The sequence below is a fragment of the Spermophilus citellus genome, assembly GCF_964194105.1.
Source record: "Spermophilus citellus genome assembly, chromosome: 12".
Classification (NCBI taxonomy): domain Eukaryota; kingdom Metazoa; phylum Chordata; class Mammalia; order Rodentia; family Sciuridae; genus Spermophilus; species Spermophilus citellus.
The window spans coordinates 116378353-116404282 of NC_138198.1; the positions used below are offsets into that span (position 1 = coordinate 116378353).

Sequence of the window (25930 nt, forward strand, 5' to 3'; positions counted from 1 at the left end):
TCCTTTCTGATCCTCTTTGCTTGTCATTTTCTGTTGTCTTCATTGACTGCTTCTTCCAAAATCCAGAATCCATAATCTATGCAAAATAAGTCACTTTAACTTCAGGGGAAAGTTTAGGTGTACTGCCCCCCACATGCCCCCCCCCTTCATCCCTCTTCCTTTTAGCATTTCCTTTACGCTCAGCCAATAGAGTAGTTTAAACATTTAAATGCGGTATTTAAACTGCATTTAAAGAATTAACCCATTTTGCCCCTCACTGGTCTGATCCACAGGGTGCCAACCGGACGTTAATTGCTTTCATCTGCTGGGGTTCCAGACAGTTCCTCAGAAGGAAGGAGCGCACAATCCTGGCACCAATTGGCTAATTCAATTTACTTCAACAGCATTAGCCTCTGTCAGAATATTCATGAGCAGGGGAATGAGGACCCGTGGCACAGGCAGGCGGCAGCCACTCGGGCTGGGGAAAGCGCGAGGGAGGGGAAGAGGACAGAGCACCTAGCTCGGGGGACAGTGACAACTACAAAGCGGCTCTTCTCACCCTCCGGGCGGAGTGTCGGGACCACGGGAGGGTGGGTCAGGGCATCGGCAGAGTTAGCGCGCCTGGCATTGCCCCCCAACTCCTGGTGGCCGCGCGGAGACTTTGTGAAACATCCGGAGGCAGAAAAGCTGTGACACTTTTGACAGAGGGGGAAGGGGGGTGGGGGGCGGGGGCAGCGCCGCGAGCGGGGCGAAGGGACCCAGCAGGACACCGGCCGCCCGGTGGGGGAGGCAGCGATGTGAGCTGGACACCCGCCCCCGGAGGAGTCTGAACGTCTCCCGAGAGTCGCCGGCTGTGCCAGGTAAAGCAGAGGGTTCGGGTCGGCCCCGCGCGTCTGTGCCCGGGTCCGACGCGGGCGGCGAGGGGCGCCTGGGAGCCCACACTCCGGGGGGAAGGCGCCCGGGGCGCTGCGCGCAGTCCAGCGCTGCGCCGTGCTTTGCCTGCAACTCCCCGCCGCCCTGGCGAACCCACGGGCCGGGCTGACTTGGACTTCCTCGGACTTTACTGGGAGGAGGGAACTGCTCTGTGTGAGCAGGAAGCTGGGGCACCTTGGGGCAGGTGGGAGACGCCGAGTGCTGGGAGCCGGGCTGTGTGCGCCTGGAGACGGTGTTCGGGGACCCTGGAGCGCGGTTTGCGGGAGCGCTTGGCTGGGCTTAGCCCTCGCCTGCCTCCCGGGCGGCGGCGCCTCGCACCGACTGCCCAGGGGAGAGGCTGCGTCCCCCTGCACTGGGGTACGTTTGGAGAAGAGGGCCAGAGTCTAGGATTTAGGGAGGCGCAGGCACCTAGGGCCCCGGTCCGCGTCCGCGCCCCGCGCAGCGCCCCCGCTCGAGCTCAGCTGTGGGAGGAGAATGTAGTGGTGATTCGTGTCCCCGCCACCTGCCGGACATCACCAACTCCCCGGATTTCCTGTCTCCGGGCCCTGACCCTCCCAAGGAAAGCTCTGAATTGCACGCGGATGGTTGGGCTTTGCTTGTTGTTGGTGATATTTGGGTACAGCCGGGGATGAGGGGGCGGAGAAGAGGTCAGACAGGGTGAAAATTTCAGATTTGCAGAGAAAATACTATCGCGGGGTTTCAGCCTGCGGGCAGCAATAAGAGGCACTGTGGACTGGACTTAATGCTGAAGCAGGAGCCTTTCCTTGGCTAGTGGCCTCAGGGGTGCGGCTGGAACCTGGAGGGTAGCTCAGAGGCAGCGCCAGAGTCCTCCTTTTTCCCTACTGCTGAGTGCAGACAGGTAGTAAGAGAAACTGGCACCAAAGAACTGAGAAGTCTGTCTCTGGGTAGATTCAGAGTATACTGTGGTACGGGCGCTGTTAATTGGCATGAATGCCAGCAAGAATTGGGGGTTTTGTTTGTTTTAATCATCTGGAAACTGAGTCTCCATGCCCTCCCCCAAATAATGCCCAAAGACCTCCTTTAGTCTCTGATGTGTCTCCACCAAAGGAAATTACCCCTTCAGAGCTGGTGGTGTCAGGGACCCAGCTAGGGAATTGGATCTACCTAGGAAGAACAAAAAGTAGCAATGACAAGGTGCTTGGATCCATGCATATAAATATCATTCCTATCCACTCTCCTTCCTCAGGCTCCTCTAACTGGAGAAGTGTGGGCATAACCATCCTCAGTCCCAGACTTGCCCCAGCTTTCCCTTTTCACACATTTTACAACCTGGGAAAGTCATTTCCTTTTAGTTTGTGTGACCCTTGCATTCTCACTGGGTAAGCTCCCTGTCCAGGACAGGTTTAGGTGGCCAATACTAAAGGAAGCCACAAGGGCACCTGCGGTTCCTCCTCTTGGCTTGGCCTCTGGTCAGATCTCCTCCAGGGTACAAGGCTTGGCCAGCTGATCAAGCAGAAAACAGGCAAGAGTGTGGGAGAACAGCCTGGCAGAGTTAAGCTGAGTGCAGGAGATGAGGTCAAGCCTCCACACTGGCCACATCCCTTCCTGCCAGAGAAAAGAGAAAGAAATGAAGAGCAAGTGGAAAGTATAAATTGAAACCCATCTCTTAGAGCCTGCTTAGTCTGAGGCCACTGACTTTGATGTGACCTTTCTTTTCAGTGCTTCTTAGTTTCCCTATTTGCCGATGCACAAGGAGCCGTGCCTTTCTAATAGGATGGTTATCATGAGATGATCTAATTTTGTGTCTGGGAAAACTAAAAAAACTGCTTTGAGCATCCTGGGAAAGGACAGTCTATAAAATACTCGATTTTAATGTTTTGTTAAGTTTGCTACACTGCAGGTTAAGGAGATACGTTTTTAGCATGTGTGCCATGTGGCAGTGTAAAATTAAAATGGAAGAGGAAAGTACAAACATAAAAATGACTTAGCATTCTTGACATTCTTGTGCATACTTGTAGAAAAATTATCTTTCGTTTGAGGAGAGTTGCCTGGGAATTTAATCAGTGTTTATACTACTGAAACGCCCCCTTTCTACCTTTTCTCCTCGGTAAAATTTTATGACCCGGTTCTCACTGGAAAGGCAGTGTGACTATCTTAAGTGCTGGGGGCTGAGGAAAGACTGGAGGGTTGTTCAGGAATCCTCATATAAGGTTTAGAGACTGGAATGGGAAGTTAAAATGCCCTCGTCTTTGCAAAGCAGTGAAAAATTCTAGAAAAATCAACTGAGCAGGTTCGGGTGAGGGACTCAGCACTGATTGTCCTCTGCTCTCAGATCCAGGAAGCAGATTCCATCAGAAGGTCCCAAAAGGACTAATCAAGGTGCTTTCCCCACCTCCTTAGGTGAAGGTCCTGCCTCCCCTTGACCTGTGCACAGAGAGTGACTCCTCTCTTGCTAGCAATAGTTTTCCACCTCAGAGAGCCTAGCTGTGCCCTCACAGATCCTCGTATGTTTGTCAGTATCCCCCAAGCGCTGATGCTGCTTAAAGACTGCAGCTGTTGAATTTAAGTAAATAGTTGGAAGTCATCAAGAGAGCCACTGAAAAGTGGGTATGTTTCCCCTGGTGAAGAAGTTATTGAATGCCTTTTGAGCTAGAAAATTAGCAGTTTGGAAGAGCAGGAGGGATTTCCTTGACTTCCCTCTACCCATAAACCAATAGTCGCATTTTTTCTTTCCCTCATAGTAGTGAGCACTGTCCGCTTAAGCATTTTTTACCATTTTGGACTTAAAGTGGGTTTTTGCCTGATGTTGGTCTATGGAGAAAGGAAAAAATGTAAAGAGATACGGAAGGAAGAGCTGCAATGGCTAGGACATAAATCAGCCAGAATATATGGGGGGATAATGAGAATAGGTCTTTTCACCCAAAAAAAAATGTCCACTTTGGAAGAAGAAGAAGTCTGATTATTGGCATCCCGGGCTGAAACCAAGGCAGCTGATGCTGAGAGGAGCCAAAGGGCAGTTCTTCTTAGTTTAGAAACAGCAAGACAGTCTCTGCCAAAGATTGCTGTAAACACGGAATAAAGATTTCATTGTGGGCTGGTGTGACTAGAATAATTAGAGAGTTAATTGTTCATTCTGATCGAATAGTGCTGCAATCAGGAGTGAAAAGTAGTGAAAATCAGAGCAAGGCAGAAATAGAAAAGTAACATTTATCACTTCTATATACATTTGTTTTACTTGGATGGCACTCTGGGAAATCCTGTTTAGTTTAAAAAACAAAAACAAAAGAGGTGCACGCGCGTGCGTGCACACAGACAGACACACACAAAAAAGCATATCCCCAGAATACTAGAGAACTGAGAAACACTGCTGCCATTTCCCCCTTCATATTGCACTCTGGATATGGACAAAATTTCTCATCTTATAAAAATGGCATGTGAAACCACAGTAAGAATGAATACAGTAGGCAATTCCAGTGTTAAAGAATAGATATTAGTGCAAACTTCAGTTTCTATTCAGTCAAAATGTATGCAAATATCATCAGATCTTTGAGCTCTTCCAACACTTGCTTCACAGAAGGCTTAAGAAATAAACATTCTAGCTTTTATGTTTATTTTCTGTTTTAAAACAACTGCCTGCCATGATTAGGCTTTCATATGTAGTTGAAGAAATAGCCTCCTGTATTTTCATACTAATTTAGAAGCAAAAAAAAAAAAACTTATTTTAAGTGATAAAGGTGATTTTAAGCAACTGAGCATCTACAGTTGTCATAAGCAGTAGACTGTGACTTATTGTTATTTGCTAAAAGATAGCTCTGTGATCAATTCCTTCTGAAATGACTTCTGCAAATGAAGACATGAGCAATGGACTATAGAGAGTATTAAGCACATGGTGTCTGCAGAGGAGCAAATGAAGAACCCTGTATTCATTAGGTTCAATCCCTCCCTGAATCCTGATATTGACGTGGAATATGGGGCAAAGTTCTCACTATTTGAATCAAAAAAGGAACATCTTTAAGTGTCGATGTTAAGTATAATTGTTCTGGGAATAAAAAGCACTGTTAGAAAGAAAGCATACTAAATTAAGATAAGGTCATACAGTCTCAAGAAGAGAAATATTTAGTTTCTCCAAGATATTCATCTTGTCTCTTTGTTTAGAAGGTACAACGGTATCTTTACTAACCTTTAGTTTCTTTTATCCATCAAAATCAAAAGGGATTGCAAAGGCAGAATACTTACTGAAGTGTTAAAAGCGTAAGTGGTGCAAAATTATGGAACTATCTAGCTCTCAGAAGAAAAAAATTCTACTTTACAGAATGCACCGTCTACAAAAATTGAAAATAGAAAATCATATTGCCACGTTAAGTTATGGCAACAGCCCATTTTAAAGAGAAATTTGGTCTTTTCTCATTTAATTGCATTCATGGTTTGCTAAATAGTTTTTTGGAATATTCTACCCATCTCTTGCTAACCAGGACTGCCTAGTTAAGAACATTCCTAATTACATATGGATTGACTTAATTTTAGAACCCTGAGAACATTCAACTTAAAGCATTACTCAAGTGCAATGCAAAACAGAAATGGTCCAGTTCACCTCCAGGTATATGTAAATTTTTTTTTAATTTTAGGGATCATAAAAGAGAGAACATTTGGTGTGGGAATACATCACTATACAGTAAAAGAGTAAAAGCAGCCATAAACTGTGACATCTTTTAAAAACATAGGAAAGTTTTAATAATATCACTATTGTCTTCCATGGCAGTAAGTGATGATGACACAAAATACCACAAAAAAGTACAAATGACAAAGACTTAGATGGTATTCCTGAAATGAGGGTACTTTTATTACTTAGCAATTTTTGACAGTCTAATCAAAAGTTTGGGGCTCATTCTGACTAGTGCCATCACCTCCAAAGAGCAAAGAGGTATCTTTCATGGGAGAGCTGTATCTTCACAAGAGCATCTTATATAATCTACTCATTGAACAAAAATTCTGAATACAATATACTACTATTAATTGTAGTCTTTCAAATTGTTTCTCCTGCATTTGTATCCTTTGACTTATATCTCTCCATTACCTCCAACCCTGACCCTATTAATCAATGTTTTATCTTCTGTCTCTATAAAATTGACCATCTTTTCTTCCTTCCTTTTTGATTCCACATACAAAGATCATGCAATATATTTCTTTCTGTGTCCAACTTAATTCACTTTATTCTCTGTATCCATCCATGTTGTAGCAAATGGAAGAATCACCTCCCTTTTAAAAGCTGAACAATATTCCATTGTGGATAAATATTTACAGTTTTGTGCACTGATGCACTGTAATCCCAGGTTGTTTCCATATCTTGTCTATTGTGAATAGTGCCACAGTGGCATCAATGTGCAGATATTTTTAAGATGGTAATTTCATTTCCCTTGGATCTGTACCAAAAAAGATTGCAGGGCCATACCATAGTCCTATTTCATTTCTTTAGGAAGTTTCATACTGTTTGCCATCATGGCTGGATCATTCTGCATTCCCAATAGTGTTCAAGGGTTCCCTTTTCTCCAACCCCTGTGAACATTTATTAGCTCTCATCTTTTTCATAAAAGGTACCTCAACAGGTGCAGAGCGATATAACAGTATAATAGTTTTGATTTGCATTTCCCTGATGATTATTAATGTTGAACACCTTTCATGTACTTTTTGGCTATTTTTATGTCGTCTTTGAAGAAGTCTGATGTCCATTTTTAATAGGATTGTATGTTTTTTTATTATTAAGTTGTTCTTTATTAAACAACTTGAATGCTAACCCCTCATCTGATATATGGTGTACAAATATTATTTCCCAATCTGCCTTTTCATTTTGTTGATTGTTTCCTTTGCTGTGTATAAGCTTTTTAATTTGATGTATTTTTATAAGAATAAAATTGAATCAATGGAATTTTTAATTAGATGAAGTTGCTATATTTAAAGTCAAACTCCTTACTGGTCTTTGTTACTTTAAATTATTTATTTAAGCCAAGTGTGGTGACATATACCTGTAATCCCATCAACTTGGGAGGTCAAGGCAGGAGACACTCAACTTTGAGGCCATCAACTTGACCTGTCTCAAATTTTTAAAAAGGGATTGGGGATGTTGCTCAACACCCCTGGGGGTTCAATCCCCAGTACCAAAGAAATTATTTCTTTAAACTGGTAAAGCATGCCTGGGACCAATAGTAATAATTATTAGCAATACTCTGATGTACACATGAGAGGGGTGAGAAAGTTTAAAGCCTTAAAGGCTTTCTCCTTTTAAAATTTTAGTTTTACCTAACTATTCAATATGTTTATGCATATATAACTTGTTCAAAATGCACAGTATCTCTGAATAAAGGTGGTACTGTCACCCAATAGCTTTTATTTATAAGTTGTCAGAAAAACAGATCTACCCTTTAAGTACTGACTCTTAATCAGACTCATTAATACTAAATTATTGCATGATCTCTGATGTATCAACTAATTAAGGAGTAATTAATAAAAGGGTCATTTCATTCCATAGCATTGGCTATATCTGGTTGTCACAGAAGTCTGTTTGACATGTGGCCAAATGGTCAAGTGTCACCACACAACTGCAGTTGTATGCTTTCAGCATCTGTCAGTAGGACAGAAACTAAACACTTCATATTGAAATTACTTGAGGCAAATATATTTATCTGCACCTACATACAATTTATAATGAAAATAAACAGTTAGTCTTCCACCCAAATGAAAAAGAGATGCATTTAGGGACTAAAATGCTATAGGTAAAACATCACCAATTTTTGTTTTTGTTTTTAAGATCTGACCTTAGCTGAATGAACAAGGTGATCTTAATGTTTTCCCAGAGAATAGTACATAATGCAATATGTTGGCATAATTGGGAGCTCATAGTCAGTAGAAAACCAGGGTAGAATTAGCATGAAGATTCAATTACCCCTTGTTCCCAGAGAGAGTTGTTTACTAGGATTAGAGTTAAGGTTGTGGTCAAAATAGCACAAAAAGATGTGCAGTACAGATTTATTATACTCTGCTTGATATTTCTGGATGGAACTGAACTTTGACTTCTTTCCATCGGTAATCTAACATATGGCTTACTAAATAGCAGCTGATGTAAACTGTTCAACAACATTTTAAGTGTATACTTGAGCATAAATATTTTAGATATATTTAAGAAAATCTGTGATTAAAGTTATTAACATAAAGGAATGGTATATGTACTATATTATATTCATTATCTTTTATTTGACAAAGTCAATGTATTTGACCCTTATCAAGTCCTAATAAGGGATCAAATTGTACATATCATAAATAACTAATGAACTTACTAGAATTAGTTTTAAACCAACAGACATAATTTCACTTAGCAATTTAATGAAAAATTGGCTAAAATAATTTCATTTAGAAATTTCTTTATTTGGTGATCTTTACAAATCTAGATAAAAATTCCTTTTAATTTGTAAAGATCACCAAACATGTTTTTTTTTACTTTGAAAGATTATTAACATACTCTATAAAATATCTAAACAGACAGAAATGAACAATCTCTGCATCTACAGAGACCTTTTTCCATGCAGATATTTTGAATAGCCATGTAGAGTCAGCAGTGTCACCTGCCTACTCTTGTTAAGGTCTGTAGAAAATCTGTGAGAACCAACTGGATGCTATAGCCATCCCTGTGCGGTCCACACACAGGCTCTTCTGTTCTTATTTTAGCCTATTCTGGCTATTGCAACAATACACCATAGATTAAGTGACTAAGAAACAACAAAAATTTATTTTCCACAAAATAAATGGCTCAAAGTCTTGAGATATAGATGCTAGCATGTCAGGTTCTGGTGTGGGCCCTCTTCTGGGTTGCAGACTGCCATCTTCTTATTGTTCTCTCACATTACTAAAAGAGGGCAAAAGACCTCTCCAGGGTTTCTTTTATAAAGGCACTAGGGCTCCACCCTCATGATACAACTGCCTCCCTAAAGTCCCTCCTAATACTGTCATATTGGGAGTTAGGATTTCAGGGTGTGAATGTTAAGGGGCCCAAACATTTACAATCCATTGCATCTTCTCTGCATTTTATTAATGTAAGAAAAGATACAATTTTCAATCTCTGTCTTTCTCAAATACCTTGATTCCCTGCATCAAAGGCCTCATATGGAGTACGAATTTGCAAAGGCATCATCATTACATCATCAAAAACAAATGCCACAGTTGAGCTTTTTTAGGAGATTAAATAATGTAAAGCTATGCCTAAGGGGAGGGGAGGGGGATAGTAGGGGATAGGAAAGGTAGCAGAATACAACAATTACTAATAGGGCATATGTAAAATTGTGGATGTGTAACCGACGTGATTCTGCAATCTGCATTTGGGGTAAAATTGGGGGTTCATAACCCACTTCAATCTAATGTATGAAATATGATATGTCAAGAGCTTTGTAATGTTGTGAACAACCAATAAAAAAAAAAAAGCCATGCCTATATTTTGTACAAACTGGCAAGAATGACCCAGAGTGTTCATCTTTTAAAAAAATGAAGATTAAATAATATTTGGGGGCTCTCATTAGTATCAAATCATACTTAAAGCAAATAGTATCTACCAAAGTATATCTCTGTTGACATTATAGTTTTGAAGGGTTATAGTTAAAGCTAACTTTTCCGCCCAGCCTACAGTCTCATCTCCTTGATGCTGGAACATTTATTTTAGTCTAAAAATGTGAGATGTGCTCATATTTGGAAAGAAAATCTTTGAGTAGTCATTAAAAAATTAATCCATTTGGCAGTTCAGTATCTCACTGGAATACTTCTGGCAGCTCGGCACTGAGGATATCATGTGATTCTTGGAGCTGGCTAACATTGGGAAGTGAAATTGGCTCAGGGTTATTTCTTTAAACACAGGAAAACGACATACTTTTTCATGGTATTGAAGTGCTATACATTTCTTCATAAATATCTATATATTTCACTCATCAATTAAAATGTATCATCCTGAGAGAGAAGGCAATGTAACTACCTACCATTTATTTAATCCTTACTTCCATGCCAGCCCCTGGGTCAAGTGTTTCACATGCCTCATTTACCTTCTCTATCACTATTGTTATCACCATCATTTTGCAGATGCATCTAAAGTGTAAGGTAAATGGTTACCCTAAGCAGATTTCAAACCCAGCATTCTCCACTCCCGCATTTGAATCTGACCACTCACCTACACTGCCTCTCCTCTGCACGGTTTCTCAGCCTTGTTGTCACTGCTGACATTCTGCCCAGCCAATTCTTTGTTTGGGAGAAAGGGTGCCCTGTGCATTGTAGGACATTCAACAGCTTTCCTGGCTTCTACCCATGAGATGCTAATCATATCCTGCCACTTGGAACAACTAAAACTGTCGCTAAGCATTACCAAGTGCCCCCTAAGGAGCCCAAAGTTACCCCTACTTGAGAACTTTATAATAGGCTCAAACTCCATGCATCACTTATTAAAGCACGTATTGTCAATTTAAGGATTGGATATTCACCTTCCAAATCACAATATAAATAGTTCTCATAGTGATACTAGCCTCATTATAGATGAATTGCAAAAGACTGGCTAAAATCCTTAAGAAAACAATGATGATGTCAACATGGCTTCGATAAGATCAAGTCTTCCCTTAAACTCCTTTCCTTTGGAGGTCCCAACCAGATAACCAAGAGATTGCTGTTTATGTTTATATATGTCTACCAACAAAAACTGGAACATGATTGAAAAAAATTTAAATTCCAGTTAAGAGACTCCAGGAATACAAGGATAGGAACTCTCTTGTTCATCTTTATATTCCTCGAGACCATCATCATGCCTAGCACATAGTCAGTGTCCAACAAATACTTCTTCAATAAGTCCTGGTTAATTTAATACAGGTTTTCCATGTTGTTGTGGGCCTCTGTCTGAACTTTCCATGTATTACATTTTGCTTTAATTAGTGGCATGGAGATACACATTATGGTACACCAATCATATTTACAAATTCAATGAAACCAGAAGGAATAATAGATAATAACTGAATAAATTGGGTCAAAAAGGCTGTGCTAGATCGAACACAATGAAACTTAACACCGACACATGCCAGTGAGGGAAACAAACCATGCAGAGGTTTAAGGGTACACCTAAGACCATTCAGCTCAGGAGGACACACTGGAACTCAGGCCTTTGGATACAGGGTTCCACCATTTCCAGGAATGAGTCATTCCTGCTCTGCTTTGTCATGGGCAGGATGCACCTGCTGAGATGTCCTCTTCTACTCAGCACATTCTACCTGAGTTTTGCCTATGAAAAGTAGCCACTGGCCTAAAATGGCCACAACACCACTTCAAAGAAGAAATGGATGAAGGCCTTCAAGTGGAAGACCTGGCATAGAAAAGAATTGGAGGGACCCTACCAGTCAACTTCAAGTATCAGAAATATCTTCATGTAAAACAGAAAGTAATTTTATTGCCTTAAAGGCCTACATCAGGGTCACTGAATGGAAACTACAGGGCAGCATATTTTACCCCAGAATAATGAGGAGCTTCCTAATGATGAACTGTCCTACACTGGAGTGCACTTCCCTGCAATAGTGAGTTAGCAGTCATCAGAGGGGAACGTGCATAGGACTGCCCTATGGGAGGCTGTGCACCAATATCAGATGGAACAATGTATCAGAAATTCCCCAAGGAGTTTTCTAGCCCTTACTGTATTTGAAATTTACAAGATCTATTATTTTCTCCAACCTACCTATTCGTGGTAAGTAAAATAGAATAAGCAGGAAAAGGAACCTTCCAATAGTCACATAGAAAAAGAATCCCTCACAATGTGCCAGTTACTGTGAAGAGTACTTCACCAGCATTATCACATCTACTCCCCATAAGAACTCCATGAGGTAAGACTAGGTATCACTTCCATTCTGTGACTAAGGAAGCTGAGTCACAGATTAGTCACTTGTTCATGATCACACGGCTAGTAACTCTATCCTTACTACTTGAACCTGAGTCTGTCCCAAATAACAAAGTCTGGTTTGTAACTACTATGATACACCACCTCATCTGTTCAATAGGGATGCACTATTTTATTTGAAATGTTGGCAATTTCTAGAGTTTAAGACATATGGCTATTTATGCAGCTACCTAAAACATCCTCCAAAGTCTGAAATACATCATTTTAAAAATTATTTGCTGTTTTCTATTATCTGTGATGTTGTTCCTTTCAAACAGTGCCATGAGTTAACTTTAGATTAAAAAAGCAAAGTAGAGTGTTTGGGCTTATAAAAAACCTGTAGAAGGGAGATTGGAAATGGCATTTCAGGTGACATTCTGTAATTTAGGGAATTAGAACCAAGGCCTCCACGTTGCAAAATACCAATATGAAACGAGTGATAACTTTCTTTTCCACAAATTTGGGAAATTCTAGCAGCCAAGTTTTTAAGATAATTTCATTAGAGATTATTCTTTCCTTTTTATTGTTATATCGTTGGATTATCTTCTATTTTATGATTATCATGTTGAACATGTCATAAAACAAAGGTGATTTTAAAAACTACTTTCTCTGTCTTTATTATTATTTCAATTCCAAAAACACTGAAGTGTTCTGAACCATTCTGCCAGGGAGCATGGATTTCAGATCTATTTGCCACTCTGATTTAGTTGATGATAACTTCAGCTTTGCAAATTAAATCTGGTGACTCCTATTCTTAGGCAGCACTGCTTCATGCTTACTGTCCCAGACAATAATCGGCAAAAGACTTAAAACACAGCTCAGCGCTTGCTTTCTAAAGTTATTGCTGCCCTGGTGCTTACATGCACTTAAACATTTATGGAAGTCCATAATTCTATGTTTATCATTCTTGGAAAGCATCAACGCAGTTGTAGGCAAGAGCCCAGGCACTTATCATAGGACTGAAAACAGCATCCTATGCTGTTCTCTGTGGGGGTGGTTATTTTGCCAAAAGTCAGGAGGCCTTGCTGGGCCCTATGGCTTTGCAGAGCTGAAAAAAAAAGCCCATTTCTTTACCTGCCAGCGATCAGGGTTATGTGCTGTTAATTAAATAGTTCTGTGCCAGATGTTTACAGCCTGCTGCAGCCCACCCCAACACAAATAATTGCCTTGCTGAACCTCTTCCCCTAACACTTGCCCATCAGGGTACCATTTCACCAACTCAGACTATGGCTTGATGAGCATTTATATGACTTTGTGAAGAGGAATGGAGATTAGCACACTGATGTTTTCTCCGCAAATCTCCCCCTAGGTTTTTACATTATTTCTTACAGGGAACCTTTATAAAAAGAATGTTCTCAATATACTTCATGATGATACATATTATAAATCAAGAACTGCAACGTATTCTTAATGGATCATTAGAAACAGCTCTAAGATGTACAACATGGAGTGTGAGCCCAGAAAAGCAGGCTTTCAATCCTACATGAGCTACCAAATGAAGGAGACCATGGGCTCTTCAGAGGATTTGGGTAGAATAGACTAACATGATCATGAAAAGAAAACAAAGGTACTTCCCTGACTAGATTCACCAAATTCAAGACCAGAGAGATCTTATGAGTGTTAAAGAATATTCAAATACTGTTGCCAGGACCATGACCTGGGGCTAAGTTCATTGACTTGGTGTGTGTCAGAGCCGTTGGGGCAGTCTTCTCCACCCTCATTCATAATTCTAAGAGGTATAGCTGGCCTTAAGTCATGGCACCCTTGGAAGTTGTTGGGTAAGGTATTTGAACACATGCCTTATTTACTCAGGAAGTGATATATAAAAGAGAAAAAGACTGGCCACTAAGTCATGGCCTTATTTATCATAAGGGAAGAAAAGAAATGCATCATTATTACCAGTTATTTTTATTGTAATAGGTACCCAAGTTAAAGGGATCTCTAACTTCCCTTCCCCATTCACACCCACCATTAATATCCTACAGAAGATACCAAAGGTAACTCTTGCATCTTTGAGACAAAAGGAAACCTTTTATGCATTTGATGCTGGGTTAAAGAAATATTTAAACCAAAGTGAAGGCATCAAAAATAAGTAACTGCATTGAAAAGTCACAACCATATTGAACAATAAACAATTTATGGAAGGAGCCCAGAAAAAAATTGTTTTTTAAAAAATTGAAAAGCATAGCTTCTGACAAGTATTCTTTATTTATGAGTATAAGTAGAATTTTTTCAAGGAACACAAAAATACTAAAATAAAATGCAAGTTTGACACACACGTTTCTTTTTGAGGTTTGGCAAGAAAGGGATATCTAAGTAGTTATAAGGTTAATTGAGGAGTTTTAATTCAATATTCATTATCTACACTAATTGAGAGAACAAAAGAGGTCAGGATTATATGAAATTGTAAATGATCCAAATGAATTTTGTAGTTGGACTAGGAGAGCAATTTTGGTATTTGAACTGAGTATCTCTAAGCCCAGACTCTAACAGATCATTTTTTTCCAAAAGATAAGGAAGTCTCATAAGTCAAGTACAGGTGCTCAGATTGGAGACTGTTCTTGTTCCCTTCCTCTCTCATGATAGCTCCTCCGTGTAGGCCCACTTGAGCTGCTACAGGCTGAAGCCACCAGACCAGCGCTGGGCTTACTTTCTGCCAAGTTTATCAGATAACCCAATGGTCACCTGGTTGTGTTCTCACTCTTGCTTTCTGTTCCTTCAGAACTCCTGTGACTTTATATAATTGTGGATCTGAGAGCAAGGGATGGGAGGTGGTATTAGGAGGAATAACCAAGTTTCTGCCTCAGTAACGAATGCTGGAGTCAAAACCCAGGTCTAATCATCCCCAAACTGTTTACCACTATCAAAAAAAAAAAAAAAAAAAAAGAAAGAAAGAAAGAAAGAAAAAAAAAAAGAAAAAGAATATCTCTTGGGCTGGGGTTGTGGCTCTGTGGTAGAGCACTTGCCTAGCATGTGTGAGGCACTGGATTCAATCCTCAGAACCACATAAAAACAAACAAATAAAATAAAGGCATTCTGTTCATCTACAACTACCAAAAAAATTTTTGTAAAAAGAATATCTCTTGTCAAACATTGCTTCTAAGGCAAAATGGAATATGTATGGTTTCAAAAGAATTCTATGCAGGCAAAGTGAATAGCTGTCAACAAAGTGGCAATTAAGGAGAAGAGGTGCTATCAACAGACTTGAAATAATGATTCTCTTGGAACAGTCACATATCTTCTCTCTTCTATACCATCTCCTCAATGGTCTCTTCTAGGATAATCTCAAGTTTTCTCCATTTAAGTTAGAAGGAGAAACTCTATATGTAGCTCTTTAGAGACTGGAAAATTGATAGATAACACTCTTCCTCCTTTTCAGATGGACATAGTGCTAATGCTTTCTTAAAACTCAAGATGTATTTTTGGCCAGACATGATCAAATGTCCCCTCCAGTTTTCTTTGCAGTTAAAGAAACCAAAAGTAGGTTGATGATTGCAGAAATGAAGATATCACCCATTTGTACAAAATGCTGCCTTTGTAAACTTCAGTTTTACCTGTATTATTTCATGTCAGAGCTTTCTACCTGCAATCCTTCTCCTGGCTGTGACTGATTTCATAGGTCCACTGGAACATCTGTGGACTGGATTAAGTTTTCAAGTGGAAGATTAGGAAGTGACTTGTTTGACCAAGGCAGTCAAAGTTTTAAACTTCCACATTAAACTTGCTCATGTTAGTCCCACCTCTTGGGGAAACTACATTTCTTTCTAACTATTTCTGATCCTTTCTTCCAAAAGATAGTTCAAAACTTCTCTTTCTACATTAAGACCCCAAACACTTAGCCATGGATTTCCCTGCCCCACCACGACTCTGATATTCTTCTCATACTAATTTATACTCATGCCTGATGTTTGAGGGTGTCTCCACCAGTGGTGGTGGTTGTCTCGGGCATACATTTTCTCTCCCCCAAAATGAATTATCCCCTTCTTCAAAGCAGAGACTGGTGTTCTCCCCTCTGAATGGGGTGGGCACATGGATCCAATGCCCCTGTGCTTCATGGCATCCCCAAAGCATTCTGCTGTGTCAGCTTGGTGCTGGAATGTTCTGAGCCCAAATCCTGTCAGCCAGCTCACTACTGATTCACATAGCCACCAAAAGATGAGAAATCCAGATTTTCACCCATTTCAAGAAGGAAGAGCTGCAAAAGTAGAAGGCAGAGTGACAAGAGAGCTTAACGAGAGCTAAGAGAGGAAAAAAGGAAGGCGAGAAGGAGCTTGCGAGAGGGACAATAAAACGTGATTGTGGGAAAAATGGGGAAACTTTGCCGTTTTTAAAAATATGAATAACTACATTTTAATTTCAGTCCTTGGGATCTAGGTGTAGCTTGTGATGCACTGGTGGAAGTACATTTATTTTTAAACAGTGTGTTTTTAAGATTTAAGACTACAGGGGGTTGAAATATATACTCTTTTTAATTGGTCACTTTCTGAGTGGTTGTTGAAAACACTGGAATTCCCAGAACAACTGACCACAGTCTCCATCTCTGAATTCTAGGCATCAAAATGGCATTTTTTATAAATTTTTATTTATTTGTTTTTGGTATTGGGATTGAACCAGAGGCACTTTACCACTGAGGTTGACAATCTTCCTGTCTCAGCCTCCTGACCTGCAGGGATTTATAGGTGGATGCCACCATGGTCAGCTCCCTCTAACTGTGGTGCTAGGGATTGAACCCAGGGCCTTGTGATTGGGAGGCAGGCACTCTACCAACTGAGCTGTATCCGCAGCCCCTCAAAATGGCATTTTGGCCAATCTGTTCTCTGTGTCCTACCAGCTAAATATCTTCTGTTTGACTTTTACCACCTGCTTTCCTAGCAAATCCAACCAAAATCCAAGATGAACAGGCAGATTTTGGTCTTAGAGATTGATGCTCCGCCAGGGAAAACCAGAGAAATACATTTACTGTTAGCAGTTCCAAACATTCATTTACAAGTTGAAGCTATAACTCGGTCATTCTCTGAATATGTCTTTATAGGTTGCTATGTATGGGTGTGAGATATCTCAGAAATAGGCTAATTTAGAAGGAACTTGAGTTCTTAATGAATGTTTCTTACAGACTCCACAGTGACGCCATTCTGTTTTTGCCATGTGAAGTTGTGCCCTTCTCATTGTTGTTAGCATGTGCTTTTTAAAGATTCACTCCTACACAGTACAGTGGTAATTATTTTTTCATGGATATCTACAGATTCTGCACCTAGGAGTTCTGCACTGAGAATTAGAACATCTTCATTCAAGTCATCTTTCTCCAAGCCAAGAGTAAAACCCCAATGAAGCAACATTCCAAAGTAGGTCAAGGAGTATCCTAATCCCAAAACTGCCACATGCATGTGACAGAAGGACAATGTCAAAATTGAATGTTTTTATCTCACATTGCACCTTGTCACAACAGAGTTTGATTTCTTTCCTCAAACTAACATGAGCTAAAGATTTAAATGGATAACTAAAGAATAAAAGGCAAGAGTGGTATTTGAACCAGTAAATCTAATCAGTTAATGTATTTGTTACATTTAGGTTGATTGAAGCACTAAAGAATCACTCCATGTTGTTTTGGAAAAATTGAGTCTGAATGACTTTCCCAGAGATCACACAGTAATTGATTAATGTAAGACTGGATCCCAGGGTCTGCATGTCAAGTACAATATACTCTCCTTCCGCTGTTTCTGCTGACCCTGACAAAGTACCACTACACAGCTTTGATGGCAACTTCAATTTATATTGCTTAGTAAATAATGTATATTGTGTCTATTCTGCAGTAATATCCAAATAACCTCTTTTTCTCCAGTTTTACTGCTTTATGTTTTGACCCTCAATTCATTGTTTAAATTTCTATCACAAAATTATTGCTAGTCTCTAAAACTCCATTCTCTTCCACCTAGCAGGGCATTTAACTTTCTAATGAGACTATACACTCTTCAATAATTCCTGTGGTTCTAATATGGAGATTCAGGAATCTCAAGTTGATATATCAAAGTAATTATGCAGGTGAATCCAAGCAAGATTTCATTCTGGATTCAAAGGAACCATAGATAAATGCCTAAAACTTACATATTGGAAACAGGATAGGGTGGAGAGGTTCAAGAGCATTATCATAAACAAGGCTGAAATGTAAACTGCCAACATATTAGGATAATAAATGTTAGCTGCTATAACAAAAACACAAAATTTTAGTAGCCTAGCCCAGAGGTAATTGTTTGTTTGCTTGTTTGTTTCTTTGTTCACAATAGTACAAATTCATGCTGGTGGTCCTTCTGAGAGTTTTTCCTCTGAGCATTGACTCAGAAATTTGGGCTTCTTCTACCATGTGGGCTCTTACCTCCCTTGCAAGACCTTAACTTAAGGGCAAGAGAATCTGGAAGCTGTGCTCCTCCTGTGTGCACAGAAAGGAAAGTAGACTCATGAGCATCCTTCAGTCTGGCACAGCTCCCAGCCTGTTCTTCACTGACAAGTAGTATCTTGACATTTAACATGAACCCTCCTGGTTTGGTGGTCCTGGGCACAAGGGGAAGACTACACCAAATCATTAAAGTCATTCCACTTTAACCAAAAATGGAGGGAAAGAAGGAAGGAAAAAATAAATGAATGAATGAATGAATGAAGATGGGTTCATTAAGCTCGTTAAAATTTTTGGAAGAGGGCTAGAGTAGTAGCTCAGTGATAGAGTGTTCACATCGCACATGTGAGGCACTGGGTTTGATCCTTAGAAACATGTAAAAAAATAAAATAAAGTTACTGTGTTTATCTACAACTAAAAAAATATTTTTTTAAAAATTGGAAGAAACAAAGAAAAGAACTATATAATGGTTAAATACAAGGTCTCAGGAATCAGATAATCTAGGTACAGATGCTGCTGATCCCAGGATTACATTCTGAGAACCACTGCCAGGACTCATCTCATTTTCTGTGGCTGTGGGTATCATTACCCCAATTCAATGAGAAGATTCTCAAGCACTAGATAGGGGTTCAGCCCACAGATGTTGGGGTCTGGCTGTTTTAAATAATTGTGATTGCTTCTCTCTGAACAAATTTCTTAAATTCTTGAGCATGTTGCTAAATGTTTCTAAGCAAGTTTACTCATTTGAAAAGTGAGAGTGATAATGCTGATCCCAAAGGAACTACATTTGATTATCTATAAAAAAGCATTTTGTACCTCTCTTATACATAGGAAACACAATAAATGGTGGCCACAAATATCATCAGAAGATAAGGAGTCTATGTATTTTGCCTCTATGCTACATCCAGCTAACAACAACTACAAAATTGAATTTTAAAAAGATCTTTGAGATAATGGCGGTAGTTAAAAGAGTAGCACCTTTGGAATACGCAAGCCTGTGTACAAGATAGGTGACTTTTGCCAGGTGATTATACATCTTTGTTTAAAATACAGTCTTAGTACCTATGACAGGAAACTGATGTCATGACAACTAGGTCATGAGATAACATGTAGAAACATGCAGCCTAGTTCTGTCACATGCTAGGCATTCAACACACAAGGAGTCACAATTGTCAAAATTTTCTACAGTAAAAAGTGATGTTTCAACTACGAAAGTGAGATGAATGATGTTTCCAATCTTTGACCTACTCATAACTACTCCCCCCTACTGGAAGAACAGTTTATAGATGTCTCTATTCAAATGGTAATCAGTGTTCAAAACTCAAGGTCTCCTCAATCAGGAACTTACAGTCACATCTTAATAAACCATAATGAACTGAAGACATGAAGAATAACTGGATAAACAGGCCTCTCACTCCAGCTGTCCTGTCAGCTTGTGACAGCAACTGGTAGTTCATTATAAAAGATGCTAATCTCAATCTGAGCAGAGGCAGTGTTGAGAGGAAATAAAAGGAATCCTTGATTATCTGTATCAGTAACCGTAGTCCCTGGGGATGCACTGAGAAACTTCAGATCACAAATGGCAAGAGTCCTGTGATAAAATATGCATCAATGAAGCTTCATGATTTATGATAATAAAGAAATGGAAAGTTCTGCCCTCTACAATAACTATTTGTGTCTGGTATTTCTCTTTACCATTTCTGGAGACTTTGAAAATGACATTTGTTGTACTAATTATTATAGCACTCTATACCTGGACTATTAATTCATTTCTGTAACTCTTCTGTCAAGTTCCTGGGAGCTTACCATAATACTAGTCCAACAATGGTGATTTTCTCAATCTAAATTTAATTTATAATAATCACCTCAGTTGCTGGACTATATAAGCTGCCTATCAGAGCTAAATACTATTATTTCAACATAAATATCATTGTTTATTAGTATTCACTAGGCTACAGAGAAGAGGGAGTCCAAAGTTTTCAGAGATGCACAGCGCACATCAGTGAGAGAAGGTAAAATCAGGTTGACCACTATCTTCTTTTGAGAGTGGGCCATTCTTGTTTTCTAAATTATATCCTTCCTTGTTTTAAATGGTGATAATAATAGACAGTAGAGTTAAGCCAGAATAAGAGCGGGGGCAGGGGTTTACTATTCTTGACAAAATTAAAAGTTAGCAATTCTAACTCCTTCCTTTCTGTTTTGACCAACAATTGAAATCTCAAAATTTGAAAACCAGTGAACTCTTTCCCTGGAACATCCCAGCAACAAATCCTTAGGTACTTACTCACTATTACAAGTTTTCTGTTCCCTTTCTGTTCCATTCAAAGCCCACATGTTGAAAATTACTCATTTATTGATCCAATAAATAAATTATATGCCTTCATTTATTTGTGACTCTATTCCAGAATTCTGGTGATACATGGAATAACTCTCATTCCTTTTGTTATACTTGTTCTTCAAACTTATGAAGAAAGCCAACTTGTTCCCCCAATTAGACTCCTCTCCTATACCCTTCACCTACTGTCATGGTTTCTACTTCACGGCTACCCTGCTAGCAGTTGTTTTCTCCCCTCCATTCACCTCTAAGATATGTGCAGTTACTAAAGCGCAGGTCTGAAACAGCAGTTTCCAACTTAAAAATGTTATAGAACAAGGGCCTGCCCAGAGCTGCTGCGGCAGCCCTGTTACCTGTTCTTGTCATCACTCTAAAGATTTTAGACATGTGGCTTGGAGTAGCAGGCGTAAGTTTATTAGAAGGGATAGGAGAAGGAGAAAAGGAAACACTCTCCAGGGAGAGAGGGTCCTCTCAGAGAGGAGAGAAATGCAGCTTGCCCTGCCTTCCAGTTTTATTAGGGGTCCCTGGAAAGTTTCCATAGAGTACCACCCAGGCTCTGCGTTTAACTTGACTGACAGCAAGATTGCATCAGACTTCTAAGACCCACTGCTCAGGGCCTTACCCCGAGGAAGGGAGACTTTCCTAAAGATCCAAGCCAATTATGGGTCACTTTGGCTCACACTGACTAGTTCTAACTGGAACTTGTTCTCAAAGATTTCATATTTTGGGGGCTTCCTTCTAACTATCATATCTCCCTGAGTTCTGGAACCTAGACTGTGTAAAGGTCACTAAAGTCCCCCTCTTTAGGGTAACTTGTGTTCTTCTTATCAGTAGGAAGAAAAACCTCTCCAGTCTGCACTTCTCCTGAAGAGAACAGGTTGTTTGCTGAGGAATGTAGCATATTCCATTATTTATAGAATAATCCCCTTAACCTCATGCTCCCACTAGTCATGTCTATTACCTATCAGAAACATTTACTTAAGTGTCTACAGAACAAACCCCAAGATTTTTGTGTAGCAAAAATTACATGTCATCTACATTCAAAAAACCCTCCTGCAGGACACATAGGGATACACATTCTTTCTTTCATTCTACTCTTTTGACGTGAGCCTTTTCCCAACCAGATGCTATTCCACTCTCTCATTATGACTTCTCTTCCAGGCCCTGCGCTTCCACAAAGTCTTTTCAAATCTAAGGGTTGGCACTGACTTCTCCTTCCCCTGAATTCCCATAAGAGACTGTGTTGCCATGCCTGATTAGTGATTTGTATGCTTGTATTCCTGTTGGTTTCTCTAGTAGATAATAAGATCTATAATTACACAGGTAGCCTTACTCATTTTAAACTCCCATGTATGTATGTATGTATATATATATAGTACTTTGCACTAACTTAAATGTTTATTAATTTTTTCAGCTGAATTACATGATTCCTCAAATATATACCATCTATCAAATACCCTTCAAACACAATTCCCCAGTTTGCCAACTCCACCCCCATCTCTCTTAATCTCAACCTATGCTGTCTAATACACGAGCCACTCACCACAGGACTGTTCAGTTTTAAACTTACATTAATGAAAGTTTAAAACATCAGTTCCTCAGCTGCACAGCCCCGCCCCCATTTCCAGTGTACAATACCATTCATGACACAGGCAGGGCACTACCCTAGATGGGAACATTCCCACCACTGCACTGGGACTGCTGGTCCAGATGCCGTTCCACAGTTCCAACAGTGGAAACACTCTTTTCCTTGCTGTGTAGTTGGCCATAAAACAGTCTTGGCCAATATTATACAAGCCTCTGGTAAATGAGAACCCCCAAAATCTTTTTGAATAAACATCTAACTTCTCTAACGCTATACTTAAACAACTACTTTTTGACAATCTTACCTATATTTTTCATTCTGCCATAGTTTTCATTAAAAATATTGTTCATAAATTGGGTGACTATACAATTTGTAATCCAAACTGGAACACCTATGATATACATGAAAGGGAATGCTTTAAAAATTATACTGAAACAGGCACTGACCAGGACCATTCAAGGCTTACCAGGATGACACAACATCCTTGAAAGATCACATCTAGAATACTGCCCATCACTAGAGAATCCCAGATTAAGAGTGATCTAGTGTTCAATAATCTGTTAATACACTGAATTTTTCCTCATTTCACACCATATTACTCCATTTACTCATAAGAATATCATGAGAAGTAAAGTATCTTGCTTAGGTTCATATCCAGTTACTGTTTTAAAATCCACTAGCAACACAGCAATTTTTTTTAACAACAGAGAAATTTTTCTTCTTCAGAAAAAGAGGAAAATGCACTACAAATTGAAATAAAATTTATATATACATTAGGTTAATTTCGGCAAAATACAATGAATTTGTAAAATTCTGATATAATAACTTTCTTATTGCATGTAATGAATCCCAAGGTTCACAAAAATCTGCTTGTGTATGGGATGCTAACAATTACCTGTAGCTCTTTTAGGATGCAAACACAAGAAAAGAACACATGTAACTAATTTTCTTGAAATAGTTATTTAATGAATATCACTTTATTTGTGAAAAATCTATTCAGAGGCAAATAACTTCTGATAGTGTGGCCAATGAAATCCTCATAAAACTCTAAATCATAAATCATTGAGCCTGATAAACATAAATAAATGAATAAATAAACTGTGGTATATATACACAATGGAATATTACTCAGCATTAAAAGAGAATAAAATCATGGTATTTGCTGGTAATTGGAAGGAGTTGAAGAATATTATGCTAAGTAAGCCAATCCCAAAAAACAAAAGGCTGAATGTTTTCTCTGATATGTAGATGCTGATCCATAATGGGGGTGGGGGTGGGAAGCATGGGAGGAATGGAGGAACTTTAGACAGGGCAAAGGGGAGGGAGGTGGAGGGAGTGGGTATGGGGGCAGGAAAGATGGTGGAATAAGATGGACATCATTACCCCAAGCGCATGTATGAAAGCACAAATGGTGTGACTTTACTTTGTGTACAACCAGAGACAGGAAAAATTGTGCTCTATATGTGTACTAAGAATTGAAATGCATTCTGCTGTCATGTATAACAAATTAGAATAAATAAATTTAAAATTAAGAAGATAAATGAACGAGTAAATAAAAAGAAAACCAAATGCAGATGCTGAAAAAAAATGAAGATGAAGGAGCATTGCTTAGCCCACAGAGTAAAAATAAAAAATTTATGTGGAAGTATGTTCTCATGGATTTTATGCACAAAAATAATAGTAGATTTGGCCAAAATATTCCATAAATGAATGTAGTGAAAACTCAGATAAAGGTCTTAGCATGATATTAAAGGAAAGAGATTAGAGAATAATATTAAACTGAAACCAGGGGAGAAGGGACCAAATTTGGGCTCCATTTCTAACTAACTCTGTAGCCTTATTCAGGAGCCTCTAAATGGTATTTCTTCATTATTCAAGAAAAATAATCCTTGGTGGTGAGGAGGACTTGGGACCTGGGTATATCAGGAATGACTTCACCCCTTAACTTCTACACGAATGAACTTGAACCCCAGGGTTCTTCGGCTATAAAATTCTGTACCGTGAGGTACAAGTTTAGGATAAAATACTTAAGGCTTTTCATCCATTGAAAATATTGTTCCAAATTATAATTAAAATAAACATTTTGGAGTTTTCATTTTTTTTTTATTTCTACAGTGTGTAGCAAGTGTATACAATCCACCCTTTCTACTTTTATGACTTTATAAGGCACTATGTACTATTTCACTTATATTTCTTTTTTAAAACATGTTTCACATAGGTTATCTTAATCTTAAAATCAGATATTTATATTTAAGTAAAGTGAAATATTTCAACAGAATCTTACTTCTATTGGCCCTTAGTAATACACTAAAACGAAAATCATATTATCTCTTAAGAAGATACTTATTTTCCTCTGCAACCTAGATATATAAGAAGACATAATTTACTAATCCATAATTTGTGGTATGCCTACATGTTATCATTTTCCTTAAGACCGCATTTAATTCCCAAGCTAACAGCAATTCACAGGCAGTTAAGATACCCATTTCAATCAATTTTCTAAGTCCCTAATTTTTCATTAGAATGATCCTTAAGGCAGGTGGCCTTCCATTAGTTTGGCTGACAGCTCTGGCTAATGTTTTAATGATCCCTAGCAAAGGAAACAAGAGGTGGGGAGAGGTGAAGGGAGATTTACAATGGTGAGGATAAGCTAGATCAGGCAAGAAGACAAAGTACATAACTGCTAATTAACTCTCCTCATCATTTAAACATCTGCAGGAGAGGAGTTACCAAAGTATCCCTGTACTGCTGACAAGGACCTGGAAGTATTTGCTTCAAAAAGTGGCCTCTAATCCTACAGCCCCAGACCTACAGGAACTTGTCCAATAGCCTGCCAGAGAGTACTATTAGAACATGTAAGTTTTGAAGGCTTACCTATATTGAAACACCTGTAGTAAAACAAATCAGAGAAACAATTTCATCTCTTGCAACAGTTTTCTAACTTCTCTCTACCTCCATCTTGCCTCCCTGCTGTCTAATTTACATACAGCAGCCAGAATACTCTCCAAGAATAAACTAGATTATATCCATCTTTTGCTTAAACCTTTTAATGGCTTCCTGTTGCAATTAGAATAAAATGCAAAAATCTTTACAGTGGCAAATAAACTCGACATGATCTGGCTCCTGAATACTCACAGAGTTTCACCTGCATGAATCAAAAACCATCTATAGTGGCTTAGACACTATAATGCCTAAACAAGCAAAGATTTAAACTCATCATCGTTAAACAAGAGGTTTACTTTTTTTTTCTCCTAAAACAAGAATTTAGAGGTTGGTGTTTCAATGCTGGTTCAGCTGCTCAAGGGTCATTAAGACACCACATTCTCTCCTCTAGCCCTATCATGTGGCTTTGTCCTCCCACTTACAAAATGGCGCTTTATCTAGGTACTAGGCAGGAAGAAAGAGAAAAAGCAAAGAATGAAAGTACTACATACCACCTGAAGGTAATCAGGTGGTAATCAGGACTACAATCATTTTCTTAGAATGTGCACCCAGAAGTGTTTATCTCATTGGAGAGAGCAATGTCACAAAGCTTTCACAACAAAAACAAGTGTTTATTTTTGTTTGTTTAAACTGGGTTCTGTAAGGAAAAAAGAGGTTGACTAGGGTAAGCAACTGATGTGTCTACCACCCAACCCAATCTTTCTTATTTAATCTCCTAATTTCTTCACTCCCTTCTCCATGTTCTGGCCATCCTAGTTTCTCTGCCCATCAAATACTCCTTCCTCATTCCCTATGTGTTTTGATTTTAGTACTTTTGTTTCCTCTACTTCTCCAAATCACTGCATAACTCCCACCTGCACTTCATTCATA

At 39.2% G+C, this 25930-nt stretch overlaps 1 protein-coding gene across 2 annotated transcripts in view; it reads left to right on the forward strand.

Annotated features, from left to right (window-relative positions):
• Positions 1-490: 490 nt before the first annotated feature.
• Positions 491-25930, forward strand: part of CDH20 (cadherin 20) — a 216128-nt gene continuing 190688 nt past the window's right edge. For both annotated transcript variants that reach the window (XM_081263448.1, XM_081263449.1), the window contains exon 1: positions 491-839. The gene's annotated coding sequence lies outside the window, so the exon portion shown is untranslated. The remainder of the gene's footprint in view (positions 840-25930) is intronic.